Raw genomic sequence first — 6000 nt, 5'->3', positions numbered from 1 at the left:
TCTGCATTCAAGCACTGGGGGATACTGACTCTGCCTCTTGATGGGGGAAGTGGCAGATGATCGGATGGGAGATTTTGCTGAGGTTATATTTAGAAAGTAAGTTCTGCCCCAGAGTTGTGAGAATGTAAAAATTAAGTGAATAATATATGCTTAAATGGGCAGTAGAGTACCTGGTTCACAGAAGGTTCTTGATTCACAGTGGCTGGTTGACATGTGAACATGGAACTGAAAGGAGTCAGGATCTCAGGGCCGATCTTCAACAGGTGTTCAGGGCTGAGCGACTTCCAAATTATTATTATCTAGGTGACAGTTATCTGATCACTTTTTCCCACCTCACAGGAATAGTAGAGTGTGTCTGTGCTGGTATTTTCCTTTCCCAATCATTCTTCTTTTTTATAAGTTCATAACCTACTTATTTGGTCAATCATGGAAAGTACTAGCAATGGGCAACACTGTATGGCATCGTTCAGCCACAGCCCACTTGTCTTGTGGTTGTGTCTTTCCAAACTGACCTGTATGGCTTGGCCCCAGAGAGGATGTAGTGAAAAAGACAGGATGTGAACCTGACCTACTACTGTCAGTCACACAGCAGATTTTGGCTTTAATGTTACTGAGCCACTCAGTCTCAGCTGTAGAGTCACTAAGAATAGAACAGAACTTGCCTCTGTCTGACTCTGTTGGGTGGAGTTTGAAAGAACCATGAAAAAGGACTCAGAAGCAGGATTGCCTTTGCCCAAGGTCATAGAGCAAGTTGATGGCAGAGTTGAAGATTACAGTAGGGTTTCTCAACCTCAACACAATTGATGTTTTGATTCAGTCCATTCGCTGTTGCAAAGGGCTGTCCTGTGCATTGTAGGATGTTTAGAAGCATCCCTGGCCTCTGCCTACCAAATGCTGGCAGCATCCTCCTCCTTATTTGCAACAGCAAAAAAATGCCTCTAGACATTGCCAAATGTCTCCTGAGGGGTAGAGTTGTCTTCATTAGAGGACTGCTAGACTAGAACTCAGTTCTCCCATTTGCCTGTGAATCCACCCAAGTAAAACACCATTTTGACAGATGTTGAGTTGATTTACAAAAAGTAAATACAAAGCATTTGCAGACTAGCCTGGCTTTTGCTAGATAAAGATTCCCCCATCTCTCCCTGCCAAAAATCTAATATACAGGAAATTGTATAAAATAATTGCCTTGACCTCTTCAAAAAGCCAAAGTCAAGAAAGAAAGAAGTCAGGGGTTATTGTAATAGATTAGAAGAGACTTATGACCTTGTCCTTGATTGGGTCACATACACGGACACACACAAAGTGGTGAGATGTTTAAAGAACAACTGAAAACATTTAAATAGGGAGTTATTATTTAATTTTTTTAGGTGTAGGTATGATATTCAGTTAATAGAATGCCCTTGTTTGGAGAAGATTCATGCTGATACATCAAAGGGATTAAAGAAGATTTATATCTATAATTTACTGCAAATATATTAGTGATCAAATATAAGCAAATATGTCAAATGTTGATAATTAATGAATCCACATGATAGATCTATATTATTGTGTTTTACTTTTCTGTATATCAGAAAACTTTATTAACTAAAATGACAGGGAAGGTAGATTACTAAAAGGTCCACCTCAGGGCCTCTGCTTGAAATGCTCTTACCCCAGATATTCATATGACTCACCCCCTCACCTCCTTTAAGACTTTAGGTAATGTTCCCTTCTCTGTGAGGTCTTCCTTGACCTCCTTATTTAAATTTGCAAGACCCCTGCATTAGTTTGCTAGAGCTGCTACTGTAACAGAGTACCACAAAGCGGGTGGCTTAAACAACAGAAGTTTATTGTCTCAGAGTTCTGGAGGCTAGAAATCCAAGATCAAGGTGCCAGTAGGGCCATGCTCTGGGGAAGGTTCTAAAAGAGAAGGTATCCCAGGTCTTGCTCTTCTGAGCTTCTGGTGTCACCAGTAATCCTTGGATTTTCTTGGGTTGTAGATGCATCATGCTGATCTTTGCATTTGTGTTCACATGGGCCTTCTCCTTGTGTGTGTGTCTGTGGCCAAGTTTTCCCTTTTTAATGACACCAGTCATATGGGATCAGGGCCCATCCTATTCCATTACAAATTCCTCTCAGTCAAACGAATACATCTGCAATGACTCTGTTTCCAAACAAGATCACAATTTGAAGTGTTGGGTATTAGGACTTCAACTTATGAAATTGAGCAGGGTTCCCAATTCAACCCATCCCAACCCTCTGCTCTGCTTTTTTTTTTTTTTCTATAGTATTCTTCACCTTCTAACCCATCATTCACTTTCTTTGTTACCGTCTTCCTCTCTTCACAGAATGCAAGCTCCATGAAGGCAGGAGTGTTTTTCTGTTTTCTTCATTGCTGCATGCTGTATGCTAAGAATGATGCTTGATCTACATTTACTGAATGAATATCAAGACAAAGAAAAGTCCATTTCCTACCTCTTTCTTTACAGCTTTGGACACTTTGCTGAGTCTAGACACACAGGTTATCGGGGCTTTCAAACTCTCTAGAGATCACCTGAGAAGTTTTCTCATTTCACGAATGAAAAACTGAGAGCCAGAGGCAGCAAGAGTCTAACCCAATTACACGATAGGAGTGGTAACCACCTCCTCTTTCCCGGCACTTCTAACTACCACTGCTGTCTTTATTATGTGTCATTTTTCCAGTAGCCGGGAAATTCCATGAGGACAATTTAAAAGCAATCACTTTCTTTGTGTTTGGAGCAATGACAGATGGGCGCATGATTTTGTTTGCTCTAGATAAACTGAGCTGGTGAAGACATCAAAGACTTTGTACCAGATGGGCCAGTCCAACCAGCCTATGATATTTAGGGTTGATGTCAATCCATTTAAAAAGGTGATAAACCAACCCCATTAATCTTGGATATTTATAAGGACATGCTTTCTTTTTACAGAACCTGTGCTTCTGGTTCTGGACCAAGAATTGCTCAACCTGAACCTCACAGTGGGGCAAGAGCTCATAAGATCTTCCATCTTACTTGGATCGCCTGGGAAACTGGGGGAAAGGGGACATCAGTCTCGAGTTAGATCTGAAAACACCTAGCATAATGTCTGGTACTTAGTAGGTCCTCCAAAAATATCACTTACTTCTAAATTTAAAAAAACACTAAAATGTTCTAAAGTATTTTGTCTCATTTTTCTTCAAATCTAGTGGTTACAATTATGGCTCTAAAACTAGCTGAGTGAGCTTGAATAAACCACTGAAGCTTTGGGTGCTTTGCTTTCCTCTTCAATAAAATGAGAACAATAACAGTGTTTCCCTCATAGGTTGTCATGAGGCTTCAATGTGGTCACTCACAAAAATCACTCAGCACAGTGACTGGTCCATTACAAGCTCTCTGTAAGCTTTGCTATCTAGTTTCTCCTTAGTTCACCCATTCATTCATTCGAGCATGTACTAACATGCATTAAGGACTTGTTTTTGGTTCCAAGATCTGTGCTAGGTGTAAGGGACACAAGAATACACATACCTGGCTCCTGTAGCCCATGGCCTATGACAGGTATTTTTAACCGGGAATCCAGAGACCCACGAAATCACGGGCACACGTTCATGTACATGTGCACCAGTGCATTTTCCAGAGGTGGAGGACTCGTAATCTTTATTTCCCTTGAAGGGATATAGGGCCATCCTCCAAATATATTTTTAAAAGGTCTTTAAGGAATATCATTGTAATGAATAAAAACAGATAGACAAATTAAAAGCAATATGGTAAGTGCCAGACTAAGGGTCTGTATGAGGCACAAGGAAACCCAAGGGACCACAGTCTGCCTTTGGGGATCTGGTCTGGCTTTACATAGGAGGTCATCACCTTAAACTATGATGGCATCTCGGTGAATTCGTGAAGGAATCATGAACTCTAGACTCACATGGAGAAGATAGGAGAGAGTGAGGATATCATGACTCAGGGATGTTTTTGCTCTGGTTTCTGGAAAAAGAAATAACCTCACAAAGAAACCGAGCGATTCTTCTTGTGATTTGATTCTAGTAAGAGAGGGGTCAGAAAAAGGACAAGGGCTTTAGGGTCAAAAAGACCTGGGGTTGAACCTTGGCTTTGTCACTTACCAGCTATGGAGAACTTGGGGGCAAGTTTTCACCTCTCTGAAACCCGTTTTCTCAAATGAAGTTGGGATTCATGAAATAAAACAGGGTGGGGCTCAAGTAGGGTTATAGTTGTTTGTATGGAAAATAACACAATAATAATAAGTAACAATATAAGAATGAACTTCGTGTTTCACATACTCATAGCTGTACACCTACTTTTGTCCCTCCCTGTACTTGTTAAGTCCTCAGAGCAGAATCGGGCACTGAGAGGTTGATAGATTGAATTGTTTGTTCACCCTTATGCACTCTCTTCCTATCTTGCCCTGCTTCCCTGTCAGGAGGATATACTTCTGTGTCCATTGACTTTTGGTTTAGCCATGTTAAACTGACCAGTAGACTATGAATGGATGTGACATTTGTCAGGCATGAGCAGAACCTTTAAGCACAATGTGGTGGGTGAGCAAGTGTCTCCCCTGCTCTCATTCTCGTTGTGGGAACTTGTCCCATACGTGGGCTGTCCATTGGCTCAGAGGGAGACTGAGCAAGCTGTGCCCAGCCACACACAAACTGCACATCAGCAAGAAAATAAGTTCCGGGCACTGACACTTGGGGGATATTTGTTGCTGCCCAAAAGCTGACTAAATACCCTGACACATGAGGACATTGTGAGGCTACGACATTTAAAATGTTAGGAAAGACTTCCACTACAAAGACAGGAGAAGAGTGTTAGCTTGGGGTGAGGTGCAGTTGGTTAGAATGGGTGCCAGAGGCCACCAGCCGTACACCACGTCCATCTCCTTTCTCTGGGCACTCAGGCTGTCCCTGGGTTCTGGCAAAAAGACAATGGATGGGTGGGATGGGAATCCCTTATGTCACATTCCTTTGCACTCCCTCCCCTCCCTTTTAGGCTGATTGGAATGGTAACTCCAGGGCAACCTGCAAGCTACATATAAAAGATGATGAGCTGTTATCAGCCCGGAGCTGTGAAAATAGTTACAGCAGTGAAAACAGATTTTATTCGGTGACTATTGACCCCTTACGGGAAAGCACTGAGTCCCCATTTCAACCTGTGCAGAGGTGACTGGGTGTTCAAAGGGAGAATGAAGGAGTAGGGAGGAGTTCAGTAGACTCAGGGAAGTAAATACTTGTTTAAAAAACAGGAAGGGAGTGTTGGTCCATGTGGAACCCATCTGGGTTTGCTAACTGGAGTTTATCAGAGTTAGGGTCCTCCCTTCCCCCAGGGCCTGGGAGACAGGGGCCTTATCTTCAGGTGTTGGCTGGGACACTTAATTCTTTGGGCAGCCTTGAATTTTTTTAGGCAGGCACTTTAAGGGAGGGCTAGGGTCACCCTAAGAATGTGGCCTTGAGCTGTTAGAAACTATGTTAGTGTTTTTTCAAGTCTTTATAGGCCAAGGTTGAATCAAGAATAAGGCTCAGAGGAACCTGGCTAGAATTTAGTCAAGAAGAGAAACTTTGTCATTCTCTGTATTGGGTTTGTTCCATTCATTGACAAATGAAACCCAAGAAATACTGACACAGATGGGTACAAACCAAGGGTTTAAGTACTGATAACTTAACAAATGGGTAGTAAGAGCTTACTAGCTATCAGTCACTGTATCACAACCTATTCCCATACTGCCTCATTTGGCCCACTGTATAACTCTGTGAAATAGGCATTATTGTTCTCTCTTAAATACATACATAGTAGCTAGTTGAGGATCTGTGCAGTGAATAAATTACTTTTGATCATGCGTCTGGAGAGTGGCAAAAACAGGTTGGAACCAGATGATGTTGGCTCCAGAGTCAGTGTCATGACCACACAGCATCGATAGCTAGTGTTCAGCAAACAGAAAGACAAGTTGATAACTTGTACCTGAGTTACCTGATAACTCAGATAACTCGTTTTGACCTGAGGCTCAGGT

The sequence above is a fragment of the Artibeus jamaicensis genome, unplaced genomic scaffold, assembly GCF_021234435.1.
Source record: "Artibeus jamaicensis isolate MK-2021 breed Jamaican fruit bat unplaced genomic scaffold, CSHL_Jam_final scaffold_916, whole genome shotgun sequence".
In the NCBI taxonomy this organism is placed as follows: domain Eukaryota; kingdom Metazoa; phylum Chordata; class Mammalia; order Chiroptera; family Phyllostomidae; genus Artibeus; species Artibeus jamaicensis.
Note: the sequence above shows the minus strand (reverse complement) of the source record.